Below are 19,025 nucleotides of genomic sequence, written 5' to 3'. Positions count from 1 at the left end.
GAGGTCAACAGCTGCATCATAGAGCAGGGGATTGTGGGTAATGTCTGGAATTCTCCCGGCGGACCGTTATAGCCCCGGCACAGAAGGGAGAGCCCTTGAAGTGACCAGCGTCTCTTCAAAATAGCCCCGCGGTAATGTAACACTGAATCGAGCCACTGTAAAGATACGCTTACGCATCGCGAGCCTCCAGAAAGTGTGTCACGAGCACAATGACGAGCGTTTGCAACGGCCTCGCCGGGACTTCCTGTCGGCTCGCCGTCCGTCATCGTGGTGACGGTGAACACGGCGGTGATACCGACAGGTTTTAAGCTGCTTTACCGAAAACTACTCTCTGGCTTTTCCTGCATCTTAATGAGTGGACCCCCCCGCACCCCCCGGACCAGCCCTTTAATCCCGAGCGAGCGCTTCATACATGTGTAATGATCAGTCAAATATGAAAAGTGCTGAGAGCGTCGAATATTTGTATAAATATATGCAGAGTCAGAGGAACGTTTCATTAATAATAACGTTATCTCGAGTGGCTCTTGTTGCACGTGGAGGGCAAATGTGGTGCGTTTCACTGCTTCTACTGTCGCAGTGCATTATGGGAAAACTAGTTAAGGGAGTGTTTATTTACCACGTGGTCTGGAAAAGCGCTATTTAAATACAAATTACTTACTTATTAAACATAAACAAAGTATGTTGTGGAGGAGAACATTGTAGTATTGTAGTAGACAACTTTTGTAAACACAACAAAGGACGTTGTTTCGTGGCGTCAGTACACAATAAAAGAGCAATAAAAGCGATAGAAAAACACAACCTTTTCATTGAAATATTGACAATAGAAAATGATCTTAAGCTCCGCCCACTGAAAACACTCTGAAATGAATGAAATCTTGTTGACCATAACCACGCCACCTCTGCTGTTATCGGTCAAACATCGGAGGTTTGTCACCTCGCGTCATCAACCCTGTAAGTCTCCACCTCCAAGGGACTCGTTGTATAAACAAAGTGGGGCGTGATAACAGCTGGCTGGAGGAGGAGTGAAGCCATTATTACGTCATAATGGACTCTCATTTCACAATTTTAAACAATAAAGTTCTATCTATCGTAACCTCTCGTTCGCCGAGATTTCAGAGCAACTTTATAAAGTAATAAGTGTAAAACATGGTCATGATGAGGAACTTTTTACTGCATCTTGTGGAGGAAGATTCAACATTTACTACATATCACGGGAGTTGGATTTCCACATTAGTTCGATTATATATAAGATTATGGAGACCAACAGTACAAGTGAACCTCCATGTTTAATTTATGAGCTAATGATGCTAACGTTGACCTTCCATTACAGCCGCTCGAGATGTGTTTAAGGAAACTTAACAGATCCATATTTGGTGGTTCCCTTGAGTGTCCAGGAAGAGATCAATGGAATGCGTGGCTGTCCGGCCCTAACGTACACTGAAGGCAGAAGCGTGTGATCGATGAACTTCAGTTTACGTCTACGACTGAAAATACTTTTGTACCCATTACGTGTGACACTGTATCTTCCTCCCGCCATTCCTGAAGTGCCCAACATTTCCTTGAACTTCAAGGGACTGCCGAGGCAACGCTTGTATTCTGGCCCCGAAAAGGTAAAGAAATAGATCAATAATAACAACAAATAATCATCTAAGGCACAACTTAAGGCTCGTGATAACGTTCATGTTGATATCGTGACCAATAGAGATATTAATGCAATTGTAACGAGACTTCGAATATGGGTAAAACTGGAAGGAGTTTCATTTTTGAGTGTTTTGGAAAACACAGTATTGTTATCAGTCTCGTACTTCCTGGGAAATGTTTTGTGGCCCTTGACTTGGTTATAGGATCCTGGCCCCGTGTGTGAGTTTGAGACTCTTAGTCTCTAAGACCAACAAGAAGTGGGAGTTGTTAGAAGGGTGTGTATTGACGAAATCTGACATATCAGGATGCAGGTTCAACGATATATGTGTAGTATTGTCCAGTACTTGACTCTGGTGTTGTAGTATTTACAGACCACATGACTCTTGACGAAGTTGTAACTACTTTCATTTGTTTTCAAACTAGAATATGTCCAAACATCAGCTTTAAAAGCTGCTGGAGTCACTGTATCCTCTTGTCCTCAGTTGTAACTACTTTCATTTGTTTTCAAACTAGAATATGTCCAAACATCAGCTTTAAAAGCTGCTGGAGTCACTGTATCCTCTCATCCTCAGTTGTAACTGCTTTCATTTGTTTTCAAACCAAAATATGTCCAAACATCAGCTTTAAAAGCTGCTGGAGTCACTGTATCCTCTCGTCCTCAGTTGTAACTGCTTTCATTTGTTTTCAAACCAAAATATGTCCAAACATCAGCTTTAAAAGCAGCTGGAGTCACTGTATCCTCTCGTCCTCAGTTGTAACTGCTTTCATTTGTTTTCAAACCAAAATATGTCCAAACATCAGCTTTAAAAGCTGCTGGAGTCACTGTATCCTCTCGTCCTCAGTCATAGTCGGGATCTCACATGATTTAATTCTTCCTTTAATTACGGAGGATGTAAAGAGGTGTGCTGCCATCTAGTGGTTTTAAAAAATAAATATTTTCATGTTAAATGTAAATAATTAACAAAATCAACTATAAACCATTAAAGAATTATGGGAACAAATACACTATGATTTGCAATAAAAACCTGAAAGAAAACAAGTACACAGTGCTGTTGAATATCGCGATATATCACCATATGGATGTTTTCTTACTCGTCACTAGACATGTTTCTACCACAACATCAGCCTCTTTCTCGCAACACGCCTGAGAGCTTCAGGGCGTTGAGAAGAACCTCTCGAGCGTCGAGAAGAACCTCTCGAGCGCTTCAAGGGAAGCATCATCACTGCTGGAGGAAGACGAGGAGCAGGTCTGGGATCAACCCGGCTGGCCTCTCTGCTACAAGCACTACTTGTGATGGACTCGAACCCAAACCTCCGAGCGACCGGCGGACGACGAGAGACGGGAGAGGGATCAGTGACCCGATCAAGTGACCTACCTGCTCCTGTGCAGGGGTGTCCCGGTGTCACTGGATGTAGTGAGTCAAGTGCAAGACAATCCTCTCAAGACAATCCTCTCAATACAGCTTTTTGGTTCCAGGCTCTACGGCAGCGCCGGGTTTTCTACGGTTTAGTCCCATTTTCAGCTTCTCCAGCTCTGAGCCCTGATCCTCTGTTCACTCCGTCTGAGTCGAGCACTGGTTTCAGCTGACGGTGCTGAGAGCAGAGCTGTTGACATTGTCCTCCCTCCCTCCCTCTCTCCCTCCCTCCCTCTCGCTCTCTCTCTCTCCCTCTCTCTCTCTCCCTTTCTCTCTCCCTCCCTCCCACCCTCTCCCCCTCCTTCTCTCTCTCTCTCTCCCTCCCTCTCTCCCTCCCTCCCTCCCTCTCCCCCTCCGTCTCTCTCTCTCCCTCCCTCCCTCCTTCTCTCTCTCTCTCTCCCTCCCTCCCTCTCTCCTTCGCTCCCTCCCTCTCTCTCTCTCTCTCTCCATCTCTCCCTCCTTCTCTCTCTCTCTCTCTCTCTCCCCCCCTCTCTCCTTCTCTCTCTCTCTCTCTCTCTCTCCCCCCCTCTCTCCTTCTCTCTCTCTCTCTCTCTTCTCTCCCTCCCTCTCTCTCTCTCTTCTCTCCCTCCCTCTCTCTCTCTCTCTCTCCTTCTCTCTCTCTCCCTCCCTCCCTCTCTACCTCCCTCTCTCTCTCTCCCTCCATCTCTCTCTCTCTCTCCCTCCATCTCTCTCTCCCTCCTTCTCTCTCTCTCCCTCCCTCCCTCTCTACCTCCCTCTCTCTCTCTCTCTCCCCCTCCATCTCTCTCTCCCTCCTTCTCTACCTCCCTCTCTCTCTCCCTCTCTCCCTCTCTCTCTCTCTAGGAGGATTTGTCTCACCCACCGGCTCTGCCTTCAGCCCCTGCATGTGACAGCATCCACGCAGATGTCAGAGCAGAGGTGACGGATTCCTGGGTGATATTAAGTAGAAATTCCGAGTGTGTTCCTACAGCAGGATTGAAGCTCTGCTGCTACAAAGGTCAGGATACGAGACGTTCTATTAGCTTCTTGGTAGAATCACAGCCGCTCAAGTCCAGAGGCATCGGTGACATCAGGGATGTCAGACCTCAATCACGTCAGCGGACAAAATCAACGAACAAATTCCACTTTTACTTATAACGTTGACATCAATAATCTTCCTTATCTTATCTTGTCTTAATCGTTCACATCTTTACGGGTCACCATAGCAACATGAACATCAATCTACGAAATGTTAAGCCGACCCAAGGAAGGTACGAAGAGGTCCAGAGGCTGATTAATTTCAATATTTGAACGAGCCACGAATAATCCCTGACCTGAATATTTAACATGTGTTTTGGACACTTTTATACCTAAAACTTTCTATTATGCTAGAATGGCTACAGTATTTGAGGCTAGTACACAGGTTAGTGTTGGGAGTGTGTATTAGCAAGAATCTGTCGATATGATGTTTATTACGGTAAAGAGGCAAAGATACGATAGTTATACTGTAGTAACAAGTATATACATGTAGTATTGTCGAGTAGAGTACAGTGTTGTAGTATTTACAGACCACACAACTCTTGACGAAGTCGTAACTGCTTTCATTTGTTTTGAAACTAAAATATGTCCAGGAGTCACTGTATCCTCTCGTCCTCAGTTGTAACTACTTTCATTTGTTTTCAAACCAAAATATGTCAAAACATCGGCTTTAAAAGCTGCTGGAGTCACTGTATCCTCTCGTCCTCAGTTGTAACTGCTTTCATTTGTTTTCAAACCAAAATATGTCCAAAAATCAGCTTTAAAAGCTGCTCGAGTCACTGTATCCTCTCGTCCTCAGTTGTAACTGCTTTCATTTGTTTTCAAACCAAAATATGTCCAAAAATCAGCTTTAAAAGCTGCTCGAGTCACTGTATCCTCTCGTCCTCAGTTGTTACTGCTTTCATTTGTTTTCAAACCAAAATATGTCAAAACATCAGCTTTAAAAGCTGCTGGAGTCACTGTATCCTCTCGTCCTCAGTTGTAGCTGCTTTCATTTGTTTTTAAACCAAAATATGTCCAAACGTCAGCTTTAAAAGCTGCTGGAGTCACTGTATCCCCTCGTCCTCAGTCGTAACTGCTTTCATTTGTTTTCAAAACAAAATATGTCAAAACATCAGCTTTAAAAGCGGCTGGAGTCACAGTATCCTCTCGTCCTCAGTCGTAACTACTTTCATTTGTTTTCAAACCAAAATATGTCAAAACATCAGCTTTAAAAGCGGCTGGAGTCACTGTATCCTCTCGTCCTCAGTCATCACCGGGATATTTTTAGGATAGTTCCTTTAGCTGCTGAGGACGTGATGACTGCTGCCATCTAGTGGCCGGAAGTTAAATTGCAAAACCAAAATGAAGGATGTTAATTTTAAATTAAAAAAGAAAAAGTATATGTAACGTATTATTGAAATATAAAAGAACTAGGATGAAAATAAAATATGACATAAAAGCCAAAGTAATCAAAGAAATAGATGAAGTTAAAAATTGATACGGTATCATAAAGTTATTCCAACTCTACCGTTAGATACTCATTAAAGATCAGAGGTGAAGGTACTTGAGAGACTTCAGTCCAGAAAAGACCTTCTTCCAACTAAGAAGCTCAGACACTGAGTGACACCTGTTCACAGGTACTCACTGACACTCCCGCCATCAGGAAGGAAAGGACTTTTATCGAGTCGAGTTCCCACCTTGCACAGGATCTCCAGCCCAGAGCAGACGCCGACCTGAGCGTGGTCAGTGGCGAGCATCACGCCCAGAGGAAGCAGCTCTTCCTGTCCAATCCTTTCGCTGCCAACGCTGAACGCCGTCACGGATGAAAACATCCAGAGCTTCCCTCGCATGTTTGAGGTGAACTCGTTGAATATTTAATCGTGATAATAATCGAGTTCTGCAACCGTGACGATACGACGGGGCGCCGAGTGCAAGCTTGAGGTTTGTCGTGGACGTTTCACAAGTGAAGATGAGAGAGGTTAAAGGTCAACTATTGATCGGGTTTGTCGCCCTCCATCAATGTCTGCCGCGTCAACATGTTTACCGACAACAAAACTGTCGATACCGTTCATCGACTCTTCAAAACGACATGTTTTAACAGGTATTTATTCTAAATATGTTTATGGAAATATAACAGTACTTTGTTGACAACGTTCATTTAGCATTTCTTTTTTTACTAGATCGGTTTTCAACTAATAATTTACTTTTTTCTAAACTAACTAATCCAGTAGTAATCCAAGTAATCTAGTAAGTAATCTAAGTAATCTAGTAGTCTAAAGGGGGTTAAATTAACTAGCTAGCTAGTTCTTTTTAGCTAGCTAGTTGTTTTAAGATAGCTAGTTGTTTTTAGCTAGCTAGTTGTTTTTAGATAGCTAGCTGTTTTTAGCTAGCTAGTTGTTTTTAGCTAGATAGTTGTTTTTAGCTAGCTAGTTGTTTTTAGCTAGCTAGTTGTTTTTAGATAGCTATTTGTTTTTAGCTAGATAGTTGTTTTTAGCTAGCTAGTTGTTTTTAGATAGCTAGCTGTTTTTAGCTAGATAGTTGTTTTTAGCTAGCTAGTTGTTTTTAGCTAGCTAGTTGTTTTTAGATAGCTAGCTGTTTTTAGCTAGCTAGTTGTTTTTAGCTAGATAGTTGTTTTTAGCTAGCTAGTTGTTTTTAGCTAGCTAGTTGTTTTTAGATAGCTAGCTGTTTTTAGCTAGATAGTTGTTTTTAGATAGCTAGCTGTTTTTAGCTAGATAGTTGTTTTTAGATAGCTAGTTGTTTTTAGCTAGATAGTTGTTTTTGATAGCTAGTTGTTTTTAGCTAGCTAGTTGTTTTTAGATAGCTAGTTGTTTTTAGCTAGATAGTTGTTTTTAGCTAGCTAGTTGTTTTAAGCTAGATAGTTGTTTTTAGCTAGCTAGTTGTTTTTAGATAGCTAGTTGTTTTTAGCTAGCTAGTTGTTTTTAGATAGCTAGCTGTTTTTAGCTAGCTAGTTGTTTTTAGATAGCTAGTTGTTTTTAGCTAGATAGTTGTTTTTAGATAGCTAGTTGTTTTTAGCTAGCTAGTTATTTTTAGATAGCTAGTTGTTTTTAGCTAGATAGTTGTTTTTAGCTAGATAGTTGTTTTTAGCTAGCTAGTTGTTTTTTAGCTAGCAGAGTTTTTGAATGCTGAAGCAAAGTAAGCAAGTAATATCCTTGTTTTTTACAATTTTTTAATGCTCTGTAAGCTGGGATCAGATTTATCTTCCTTTATTATTCCAACATTCAGGAAATCTTTATTTTAGTTATTTTAGTAGAACATACGCAAATAAGGACATACGTACTGTATGTAATACAGAAATTATAACAAAAACAATGATAAATAAAGATAATAATTAAACATAAAAAACAAATGTAACAATAACTAAATAAAGACTTGACGTTTTGTCGGCGTAAATATTTAAACACCAGTTCTCACAGTTCAAACTTCAGACAGAATCTCCTCCAACATTGAGTGACACGAGTCAACAGTGATTCTGCAGCTTGTTTGTCTCCTGCTGGTCATAATGGCACATTCTTGAAGGATCCCTCAGGAAGCATCGGATCCAGAGTCACTGTAGGGTCTCAGTGTTATGACGTCCATTCCTTAATGTTGACGTTAACTCGTGAACCACTGCTGCCGTTCAAGTGACCTCTTGACCCCAACACTAGTTGCATGTTGTTGCGAAATGTTAAGAATATCGTCCTGAGATCTTGACTCGTAGATCTTCTATGTTCCCGAACATATGGTTTCAAACGACAGAAGCGAAGTCAGTCTCATTTAAACGGTAGAATTTAACATTTAAAACGTTGAAACTTTTTTTTTAAGCATTAATTCTTTATGCTATTCTATTTTTTTTATAATTAAATTTAATAATTCTTATTTTGAAAGGTCGAATTTTAAAAAATGATAAATGTTCCAAATTCATGCCATTTTTTTTTTTAGAGATTCATATTTTAAATCCAATAATTAAAACATAACTATTATACCAACACGTTTTTGTACTCAATTTTAAAGGCTACAAATAAAAAAAGTTAAATGAAATATATATTTTTTTAATTACTAGAATTAGACATTTGTATTAAAAACATTCATGGTGTCACTATTATATCAATACTTTATTAAATTTAAAAAGCTGCAAATTAAAAAAGTTAAATAAATATTTTTGTAGTTTTGAAAATTAGAATATTAAACTCTTTGTGTTAAAAATAAAAATAAATTATTTTTTAATTAAATGAATAGAAATACAAAACAAATTCAACCTTTGAATCTATAAATGATTGATTTTAATTATTAAAAATATATTTAAATAAAAAAATGCTTTAACAAAATTTAAAAAAATTACATTTCAAATGTTAAATTCAACCACTGATGAAGGATCCGTAAGAATCTCTTTTCACAAGTGGAATCTTCACCACCTTCACCTGTCCAGCAGTTGAACGTACGCCGGGCTAATGCTTCGCTAACGTTGGATCCGCGTTGGACGACGCCGCGACCGCTCGAGGTGGTCTCGCGGCTCATAAACCCTGCTCTCGCATGGATGGCGGGCGAGCGCGTCGACAGACCAAGAAAGACTGCGAGTCAGCGTCAAGAGTGTTGAAATCCGCAGACGTTGGCGCGCGAAAGTCCGTCTGAAATACACATTAGTGGCGAGAGTCGTCGTCCCAGAGCCGGCGGCCGCGGCGCTAACATGGCAAACAATCGCGACTCATTGTCGGCGTATTATTTGAGCGGCTCTTTTGTTGCTCCCGTCCAGGTTGGTGTTTTGCTCCGAGCCAGGAATTCCTTGTGACAGCACTTTGCACACAAACATTTCTTTCATGCCTGCACGAGATAAATCGTCAGGGAGGGAAAAAAAAAAAAAAAAAAAAAACCCGACGCTGCACAAAGCCCGGAACGCCCGACAGCATAAACACTGGGCCAGAGTTTGATACGCGATTGTGCGTCTATGAATCAAGATATTCATCTAATCCTTCCTCAGACGAGTCTTTATCTTGTGAGCAGGAGCCAACAGCAACAAATCAGGTCCTTCTCACCTCCATTGTCAGCCCGGCGCTCCGATAAACTCCTGCGACTTCCTCCACCATTGAGGCTAAACGTGCTCTTGTACCGACTAAAGTGCTTTTTTTTTTTCGGGAGGGCGTTTTGTAAACGTCTCTCAAAGGCTCCTTTGTCCGAGAGGCAGACCGGGCCGGGTCAGAGGTCGCCCGGCCGCTTGCTCCCGCGTTACCACTCCCGTCTGAGTCATGTTTGGACGGTGGTTTGACTCGAGTCGGGCGGACGGTCCCTCTTGATCAGCTGAGACACGAGCCTGGTTAATAATCCCATCATTTCACAAGCCAGGAAACTACCCGCGGTTGAGTCACAGTCATCAGTCGTCACGAGTCAAACCACTTCCTGTACGGCAACTTGTGTCAAACTCCGGTTCTTTTGTGATACCGATCGGAATTCTATCAAAACATGCTGCGTCTTTCGGTGCCAAGTTTCGGTGTCAGAACTTCTTCATTGATGTTTTTCATTCGGATATTGTTTGTTGTTTATTAATTTATCTCAAGAAACAAGTTAAAATAAACCAAATTACAAAAGTGTCATTTTTCTTTTTCCTAGAACTGATCTTATAGATAAATAAATTGTTTAAAAAAAAGTATAATTCAGTAACCGGTAGTGAAGGAACCGAATTTCAATGATTCCTAGTCGCTGGTTATACAAGTTACTCAGTGATTCTGTGTTTATTGAGGTCAAAGGTTTCAGTGAGATTCATGAACAAAGAATCAACGATTCAAAGTCATGCATCGGATTAGTGTTAGAATCAAGGTTTGATATTTACAGAGTACAGATGAATGGAAGGATAGAAGGATGGATGGATGGATGGATGCAAAGATAGATGTTTGGAATGATATAAAGATGGATGGATGGATGGAATGATGGATGCAAAGATAGATGTTTGGAAGGATATAAGGATGGATGGATGCAAAGATAGATGTTTGGAATGATATAAATATGGATGATGGATGGAATGATGGATGCAAAGAGAGATGTTTGGAATGATATAAAGATGGATGGATGGATGGAATGATGGATGCAAAGATAGATGTTTGGAAGGATAATTGGACAGACGGGCGGAAGGAATGAGGGATGGAAAGATGAATGTTTGGAAGGATGGACAGATGGACGGACTGATGGATGTAAAGATAATATTAGGAAGGCTTTATGGATAGATGAACGGCAGGGATGGATGGATGGATGGCTGAATGGATAAATAGATGGATGGATTGATGTTTGGAAGGATATATGGATGGATGGATGGATGGATGGATGGATGGATGTTTGGAAGGATATATGGATGGATAAATGCTTGGAAGGATGGATGGATAAATGGATGGAAGGATGAATGGATAAATAGATGGATGGATTAATGGATATATGGATGGATAAATAGATGGATGGATGGATATATGGATGGATGAATGGATGAATGGATAAATAGATGGATAGATGGATAAATAGATGGATGGATGGATATATGGATGGATGAATGGATAAATAGAAGGATGGCTGGATATATGGATGGATGAATGGATAAATAGATGGATGGATGGATGAATGGATAAATAGAAGGATGGATGGATATATGGATGGATGAATGGATAAATAGAAGGATGGATGGATGAATGAATGGATAAATAGAAGGATGAATGGATATATGGATGGATGAATGGATAAATAGAAGGATGGATGGATGAATGGATAAATAGAAGGATGGATGGATATATGGATGGATGATTGGATAAATAGATGGATGGATGGATGAATGGATAAATAGAAGGATGGATGGATATATGGATGGATGAATGGATAAATAGAAGGATGGATGGATATATGGATGGATGAATGGATAAACAGATGGATGGATGGATGAATGGATAAATGGAAGGATGGATGGATATATGGATGGATGAAGGGATAAATAGAAGGATGGATGGATATATGGATGGATGAATGGATAAATAGAAGGATGGATGGATATATGGATGGATGAAGGGATAAATAGAAGGATGGATGGATATATGGATGGATGAATGGATAAATAGAAGGATGGATGGATATATGGATGGATGAATGGATAAATAGAAGGATGGATGGATATATGGATGGATGAATGGATAAATAGAAGGATGGATGGATATATGGATGGATGAATGGATAAATAGAAGGATGGATGGATATATGGATGGATGAATGGATAAATAGATGGATGGATGGATAAATGATATAAAGTTCACCACTGAATGACTAGACCAGCTAACTTGGCAAGTATAGCCTTGAGTTTCAAAACAAAAAGTCATTTATAAAGTTTCGATGTCGCGTTAATAGCTGGGACGGTTCAGTTTAATGGAACTTATGTTACTTCCATGAAAGAAAATAAAAATGTTCCCTGCTCGAGACCTTGGCTCCTGCAATACAAAGGTTTGAGTTACGACATCTTCTGTATTCGGTGGGAAAGGAATCTTAAGTCTTAAGATCAAACTCCTTCAAGGGAAGTTAAAGTCACAATGACTGTGTGGAGTCGACGACCGATAAGGATGTTCTGCCCGTTTATTCAGATGGAACGTTGAAGACACGAGAGCAGTCGTGCGGCGGTTAACCATGGTCTGGGTCTGGACCCTCTGGTGGGAACCAAACGTCTACTTGAGACTTTGGAAAAAATGAGATTCATGACTTGTGGTGCACGACTTAATTAAACGACGAGTCAGCACATCTTTAATTCACCGCTCGGTCATTCCTGGAGGCAAGAGATCGGGACTTGTTGATCGCGAGCGAAACGAAAACAAACCACAGCATGAATATTAAAGCAGGTGCAACCAAGAGTTCCAGAAGAAGAAAGAGACGCTTGTTCTTCTCCAGATGCTTCTTTCTCCTTATATCGGATTGATTTTGGCCAGAAGTGAACTTTTCTGCGACAGATGGTAAAACCTCAGGAGACGTTTATGGCAGGTCTGCCTTCCACACTGGAGGAGAACAAGCACCGAGTGCACCGAACTGTGTCCGGTTCCTTCTCCGGTGACCGGGAACCCTTGAGCAAGTCATCTGTGAACCTGCAGGTGAGCGAGTGTGTCTCATGTCTCTGAGGTAACGGAATGTAAAAGTGAAAGTAAACCCCCCGGGACAGTCTTGACCGTCACACTGCAGGAAACATCTGGAAGTCGTCTGCGAAGAAAGAGACCCCCAACCAACAGGTGCCGTGTGTCTGTGGCCGTGGCCTCCTGACCTCTGGTTTTGACCTCTGACCTCTTGTTATAATGATCGAGGGGAACTCCTCGAACCCCGGCGTCAAGCGAAGCAGATCAAGAGTCGTGATTACGTCGCTACAACAATCCACCGTCGCTCTGAAGGCGTCCAGACAAAAATCCTCGCTCTGAAGATTTTTATCGCCGAGCGAAGGAAGTGGTTCCACTAAAAATAGCGTCTTCTCAGAAGCCCATGTTGAAATATTTAAGCAGCTCAGCAGAAGAATCCTCAGATCTGACTCAACACTCTCTTTGTTTTCTGTCCAGAAACAACAGACAAACGTTCGTCCGAGTGGTTCGACCTCTTCCCTCGAAGCACACCAGCCTCATGTTCCCTCCATGAGGGTCACGCAGGTTACGCTGACTCACCAGACCCTCTGCCCAGATGAGGCTCCCCAGTGTTCGCCCGGGGGGCCCCTGTTTGACGGACAGTTACTTGGATGAAGTGTGCTGGGTTTCCTGACAGTCTGTGAGGGTTCTTTATGTCCCGCCTGCCCCTGATCAGGCACATGAACACGTCATGTTGAACAAACGACTGTTTAAAAGCAAATCAAAGATCAATATTTCATCATAAAAGACCTTCTTAAAAAGTTTCTAAACCCTGTGAGAGTCGAGCCCGGTTCAGGGTTTGTCCGATACTAGTGGAGCTCAACAACTTTTCTAGAGAATGAAGCTACTTATATATATATATATATATATATATATATTTCAAAATAATAGCAATGTTTGTAAAATTGTCAATCGAAGTTGTTTCCATTGTCTTTGTTGAGTATAATTTTGGGCAAATTAAATGAGAACGAGTGAGTGTTAGCTTTACATTTACTGATTGACTTTTATTTTGAAAAGAAAATTGTCGTAGAAAAGTTTCCGTATTTGGTTTTATCTTTCTTTTTTAAATTTGTTTCATTAAACTTTACTTTTCCAAGAAAATGAAAAAGAAAAAAAGTTCTTCCTAACCTAAATGTTGTAATCTTTAAATTATCTTTAATTCATATATTCAATAAAGGATGATATTATTGTATGTTTATCTTTGTATCTTTTTCTTTGCGTCATTTCCTTTGATCTATGTTCTTTGTATTTGCACTTTGTCATCTCTTGCACTTTGTTATTTAATTTGCACTTTGTCATTTCATTTGCTCTTTGTTCTTTATATTTGCACTTTGACATCCCTTGCACTTTTTTCTTTATATTTGCACTTTGTCATCCCTTGAGGTTTGTCCTTTATATATGCACTTTGTCATCCCTTGCAAGTTGTTCTTTTGTTTGCACTGTCATCCCTTGCACGTTGTTCTTTTGTTTGCACTTTGTCATCCCTTGCATTATGTTCTTTATATTTACACTTTGTCATCCCTTGAGGTTTGGCCTTTATATATGCACTTTGTCATCCCTTGCAAGTTGTTCTTTTGTTTGCACTTTGTCATCCCTTGCACTTTGTTCTTTATATTTTCACTTTGTCATCCCTTGCTCTTTGTTCTTTATATTTGCACATTGTCATCCCTTGCACGTTGCTCTTTACATTTGCACTTTGTTCTTGCGTTTATGAAACTATCGTCTGCTGTGAACTAGAAACCCAGTTTCCCTAAAGAAGATCTCCAGAGGAATCAATAATGTCTAATCTAATCTAATCTAATTTATGGTAGATTTGAAAAACTGGAAAACGCAGACATTTGACACATTTCAACATTTTTTTTCTACAATATTTCTAACAAACAAGCTGATTCTTTAAATTTTTAGGTTGAACAAGCAAATTATCGGTCTTCTTTCTTTCCTCTAATTTTGAGTGCGAATACACAAGTGTACTGTTAAAAAACGCTGGTGAATACAAACTATTTTAACTACACATCTTCAACTTCTACAACAAGGTACGACGACTCTTGTTATATGGAAATATGTAAATGTTTTCATGTCGTATGATCCACGTCCTCGTACGGCAGCAGAACATGTGCTCAGCAGGATTTTAAAGTCCGGTCCAGCAGCTGCAGTCGTCGCTGACGGACAAATTCAATTCAAGGACGACACCAAAGTGCTCGTGAGCAATTTGCATCACAAATTTCTCGCAGGAAGAGTAAATCAAAACCTGCGGCGATTTGTCCAGGAGAAGATTGTTATCGACCTCCAGCCACTGATGATTTTCTGCTCGTCACCATCTCTATCTTCGCCGAAAACATGAAGCAGATGTTGACGGAACAAAAGATCTGATCAAACAAATCTGGTTCTGCTGCTCACGACCAACACACGCTGTAACCATTACACGCTTATTAAGTTAAACGCTCGCTTTGATTGTTGTTCCGTCGCGGAAGGAAAAAAAAAAAAAATGTGGGTCAGCGTTTGTTCAACTTTCAATCTGGGTTTTTTCCTTCTAGGAACCGTGACACGTTCTCGAGCCAGGGTGAGGAACGGCCTTCTGCGAGACGTGACCCGGGAGTAATACCTCGGATGCAAACACTTAACGTCGCTCGCACAATAGTCGGGCTTGTTTGGATTGACGGAGACAGGAAGGCAGAAGTGTGTGCGAAGAGATTTGCTTCTTCCAGTCGACTTATGAGAGCAAACAAACGGGTCGTGACAGGGATCCTGGTCCGAACATCACCACCAGCCACGTTAGCGTCGAGCTAATGCGTCTCCAAAACTCCCGTTCGCTGAACTTTTATCCTGGTAGTCATCCCTTGCACTTTTTCTTTATATTTGCACTTTGTCATCCCTTGCACGTTGTTCTTTATATTTGCACTTAGTCATCCCTTGCACTTTGTTCTTTATATTTGCACTTTGTCATCCCTTGCACTTTGTTCTTTATATTTGCACTTTGTCATCCCTTGCACTTTGTTCTTTATATTTGCACTTTGTCATCCCTTGCACTTTGTTCTTTATATTTGCACTTTGTCATCCCTTGCCGTTGTTCTTTATATTTGCACTTTGTCATCCCTTGCACGTTGTTCTTTATATTTGCACTTTGTCATCCCTTGCACGTTGTTCTTTATATTTGCACTTTGTCATCCCTTGCCGTTGTTCTTTATATTTGCACTTTGTCATCCCTTGCCGTTGTTCTTTATATTTGCACTTTGTCATCCCTTGCACGTTGTTCTTTATATTTGCACTTTGTCATCCCTTGCACGTTGTTCTTTATATTTGCACTTTGTCAACCCTTGCACGTTGCTCTTTATATTTGCACTTTGTTCTTGTTTTTATGAAGCTATGGTCTGCTGTGAACTGGAATCCCAGTTTCCCTAAAGAAGATCTCGAGAGGGATCAATAAAGTCTGTCTAATTTAATCTAATCTAATTTAAGGTAGATTTGCAAAACTGGAAAACGCAGACATCACGAACATCACCACGAGCCACGGCGCGAGGAACGTTAGCGGCGAGCTAATGCGTTTCCAAAACACCCGTTCGCTGAACTTTTATCCTGGAAGATTTAACAACGAACACAAAAGATCATTCACTCGTCTTCCTTCGACACCAATTTACGAGGCGGTCGAGATAAAAACAGACGCCAGCGGAGAGAACTCGCTCTTATCAGAAGATTCTGTGGTTCTTGGCCGGACGCCGCCGCGAAGGATAATCATGTTTCACTTTCTCGTAAAGATGTCCTTGTTTTACGAGTCCAACTGACCAGGAACGAACCGTTTAATACGCAATTAAGGGACTGGAGTTTACGTGGAGAGATTAGGGAGGAGGATCCACTTCTGCTGGTCCAGGAGCCGGAGAAGTTCTGGCCCCCGACGTCTGGGATGAGCTTGGCAAAGTTTACACACAACGAAGAACCACGTCAATCCTATTAAGGGATCTAAACCGGTGGATCCAGCATGTTCGGGTCAATTACACTGTAATGAGCTTCGGGACCAGGTCCATCTCTCGCCCCCCCCACGGTCTCTCCTCCAGGTCTGAGCTCATGCTGGTCGGCCAGGTTGCCACGGTGACCGGCTACAAATAATGACGCGAGGTCGTAAAAAAAAAAAGAAGAACTTTCTTTATCTGTTGAAGTGAAGCAGCTTGACTGGACACTTTGTTTTGACAGAGAGAACCTAACGGGCTGGAGAACAAAAAGGGGGTTTGATTCATATCGATGATGACATCCAGCGTTAAGTAGTCGTTCTGAGTATTCATGGAGATATTCAAACCTGGTGCTGATACCTTCACTTCAATACTGGTTCCTGAACGATACTTATATACCAAATATATAAGATCAATTCTTACAAAAGGAAATCGACATTACACGCCTGGACTATGAATAAAGCTTTTCTATTCTATTCTATTGTAACAGTTTGTTTTCATGTCTAAACAAGAAGGATGTGTCTCGCCTGCAGTTCATACAAAACTCGAGAATTCTGAGCCGCTCTAGTAGAAGAACTCACATTCCTCCGATCCTTAAAATTCTTCACTGGCTTCCAGTTTCTTTCAGGATCAACTTTAAAATTCTGGTTCTTACTTTCAGATCTATTCATGGTCAGACCTTCCATCACTGATCTGATCCAGACTTACTCTCTCTCTCTGAGCTCTGAGGTCTGTGGATCAGAATCAACTGATGGTTCCTGGACACGGTTCAGGACCAGAGGAGAGAAATCCTTCCAGACTTTTGCTCCTAAGCTTTGGAACGATCTCTGTGTTTGATGATCTACTGACTCCTTCAAGAAACATCTGTGTTTGATGATCTACTGACTCCTTCAAGAAACATCTGTGTTTGATGATCTACTGACTCCTTCAAGAAACATCTGTGTTTGATGATCTACTGACTCCTTCGAGAAACATCTGAAGACATTTTTATTTGTTCAGGCTTTTAATGATTTTCTGGAACTCTTGTGTTGTTCTCAGTGTTATCTTGACCTTTAAAGAATATACTTTATTGAGTATTGTTTTGATTGTTTAAGCGCTTTGTGACCCTGGTCTAGAAAAGCGCTATATAAATACAAATTACTTACTTACATTTTAAGCCCCGACCACTGAAAACGCATTGATTTTTATATAGTTATTATTTTAGGATATATATAGATATTCAACAGCACTATATGATTTTGTTGTTAAATTTTGACCTTTCAAATCATGTTCTAAATAATAAACAATAATATTATTTTGTTTAACATAGATCTCTTTATACATTTAGCAGAGATTTAAACTTAGTGATTGACGGCGGCCGTCATTACGTCTTCAGCAGTTAGAGGAACAATAAAATCCCGAAAAGGTCCCCGTGACTGTGGACGAGAGGATACATTCGAGTCCAACAGCTTCTGAAGCTGATGTTTGAGGACTTTTTCATTCCAAATATTCAACCCCAAAAAAAGGGAAACAATCACAAGTTGTCGGTGAAACTGAGTGTCTGCAAAAATAGTTACGAAAATGACACTTTTTTTGAAAATCTTCTTCTGTTTCCAAGTGTTTCTATAGTGATCTGAATATATCAGGATTAGATGAATGAATCACTACAGAACATCTACAGCAACCACTCTGGGTACCAGGACTTGAAGCTTGTTTATTGAAGCGACGCAAAAGTACCGAAGATCAGAATCTATCCCTGTGAATGAGAGCTACATCAGAGGACCACATGCTTTAGAAAATACTCATTGGATTCATCTCATTCGTTCAGTATCTCTCGTGGGTTTTTGACGGATGATGTCACGAACTTTGACAAACAACATCCTGGTCGGCTGCTGCACAGGCATTTATCGTGGGGTCATTCCAGCTTCCTCCGCTGCGTATTTGTTTACCCCCACACTTCCTGAATGCTGATGGAAGATAAAGTCTCCATTTATAATCAGGGGAGGAAGAAAAACAAGTGGCTCCAACAAACGGGGGGGGGGGAGAAGGTGGGTTACTACGGTCGCCACGGTAACCGACACCGGAGAGGGGGTCACCTGACGTCCACGTGTGATATGTACCATGAGGGAGCAATGACGTGTAAATCAGAGACAAGTTCTTCAGCAGTTCCTTTTCTCCGTCATTTTACCATCTGCTGGACTTTTACGAACGCAGCACCTGGATTTCACCTTCGGGATTCTGACCAGGAGGTCAGGCGGAGAAGAAGCCTCGTGGGCGAGAGAGAAAGGAATGATTTAAAAGAGGAGAAGGTGGATAGAAACGGGGGGTGAATATGGGAGTTCTGTACAAGCGTCGGACATGCCTTTGAAGAGCGAACCTGAGTGAGATCAATCTGCTGCTTTTCAAGGATATAACGGAGAAGAAAAAAGAAAAAAAGGCCCCATTTCAACAACCTCTCCAGAGACAAGCTCCCATTCATCCTCGCGCTCAATGCCTCGGTTGTTGTCGACCACGACCGTTTGTCACTCGGCGAAAGAGAGCGCTCAGAGAAGACGGCCGAAGGATCCGTGGCTCGGGTCCACCGTTCCGATCGGTGCCGTCGAAACCAAGTTACCAGACATAACCCCCGTCTCTCGCTCGCTCTGGAAAGATTACAGCACAGGTCGGATGATGCAGTCGCAGGGAAAACCTCAAAAAACACCGTTAAAGTGGCAGAACCTCGTGTCTCTTTAGAAGATCCGCCATAAAGTCAGCGGATGATTTAAGAATGTGAGAGAAGATACGGCTTTTAATCGAATTATACGAAACTATAAACACAGGTTTGGAGAAGCATTTGGTTTTAATTTATCCGATTCATTTTGTCTTTATTTAGCCGCAGACTTTTCATTGAAATGGAGGATTTTAGAGCCTTTTACTAAGGGGTGTGTCGTGGCAAGAATCTGGTGTTACGATACATGGAG

General features: G+C 41.2%; 1 protein-coding gene across 3 annotated transcripts in view; it reads right to left on the bottom strand.

The window, feature by feature from the left end:
- The window catches only part of daam2 (dishevelled associated activator of morphogenesis 2), a 112,307-nt gene that overhangs the window by 79,993 nt on the left and 13,289 nt on the right, over positions 1 to 19,025 (bottom strand). The window contains exon 1 of one of the 3 annotated variants that reach the window (XM_087780199.1): positions 3,018 to 3,155. The exons of the other annotated variants lie outside the window; for them this stretch is intronic. The gene's annotated coding sequence lies outside the window, so the exon portion shown is untranslated. Of the gene's footprint in view, positions 1 to 3,017; positions 3,156 to 19,025 lie in introns of those variants that run through there. 3 annotated transcript variants of the gene reach the window in all.

The sequence above is a fragment of the Callionymus lyra genome, chromosome 18 (assembly GCF_982586985.1).
Source record: "Callionymus lyra chromosome 18, fCalLyr1.hap1.1, whole genome shotgun sequence".
Classification (NCBI taxonomy): Eukaryota; Metazoa; Chordata; class Actinopteri; order Syngnathiformes; family Callionymidae; genus Callionymus; species Callionymus lyra.
This window is presented reverse-complemented; position numbering and strand designations above follow the sequence as displayed.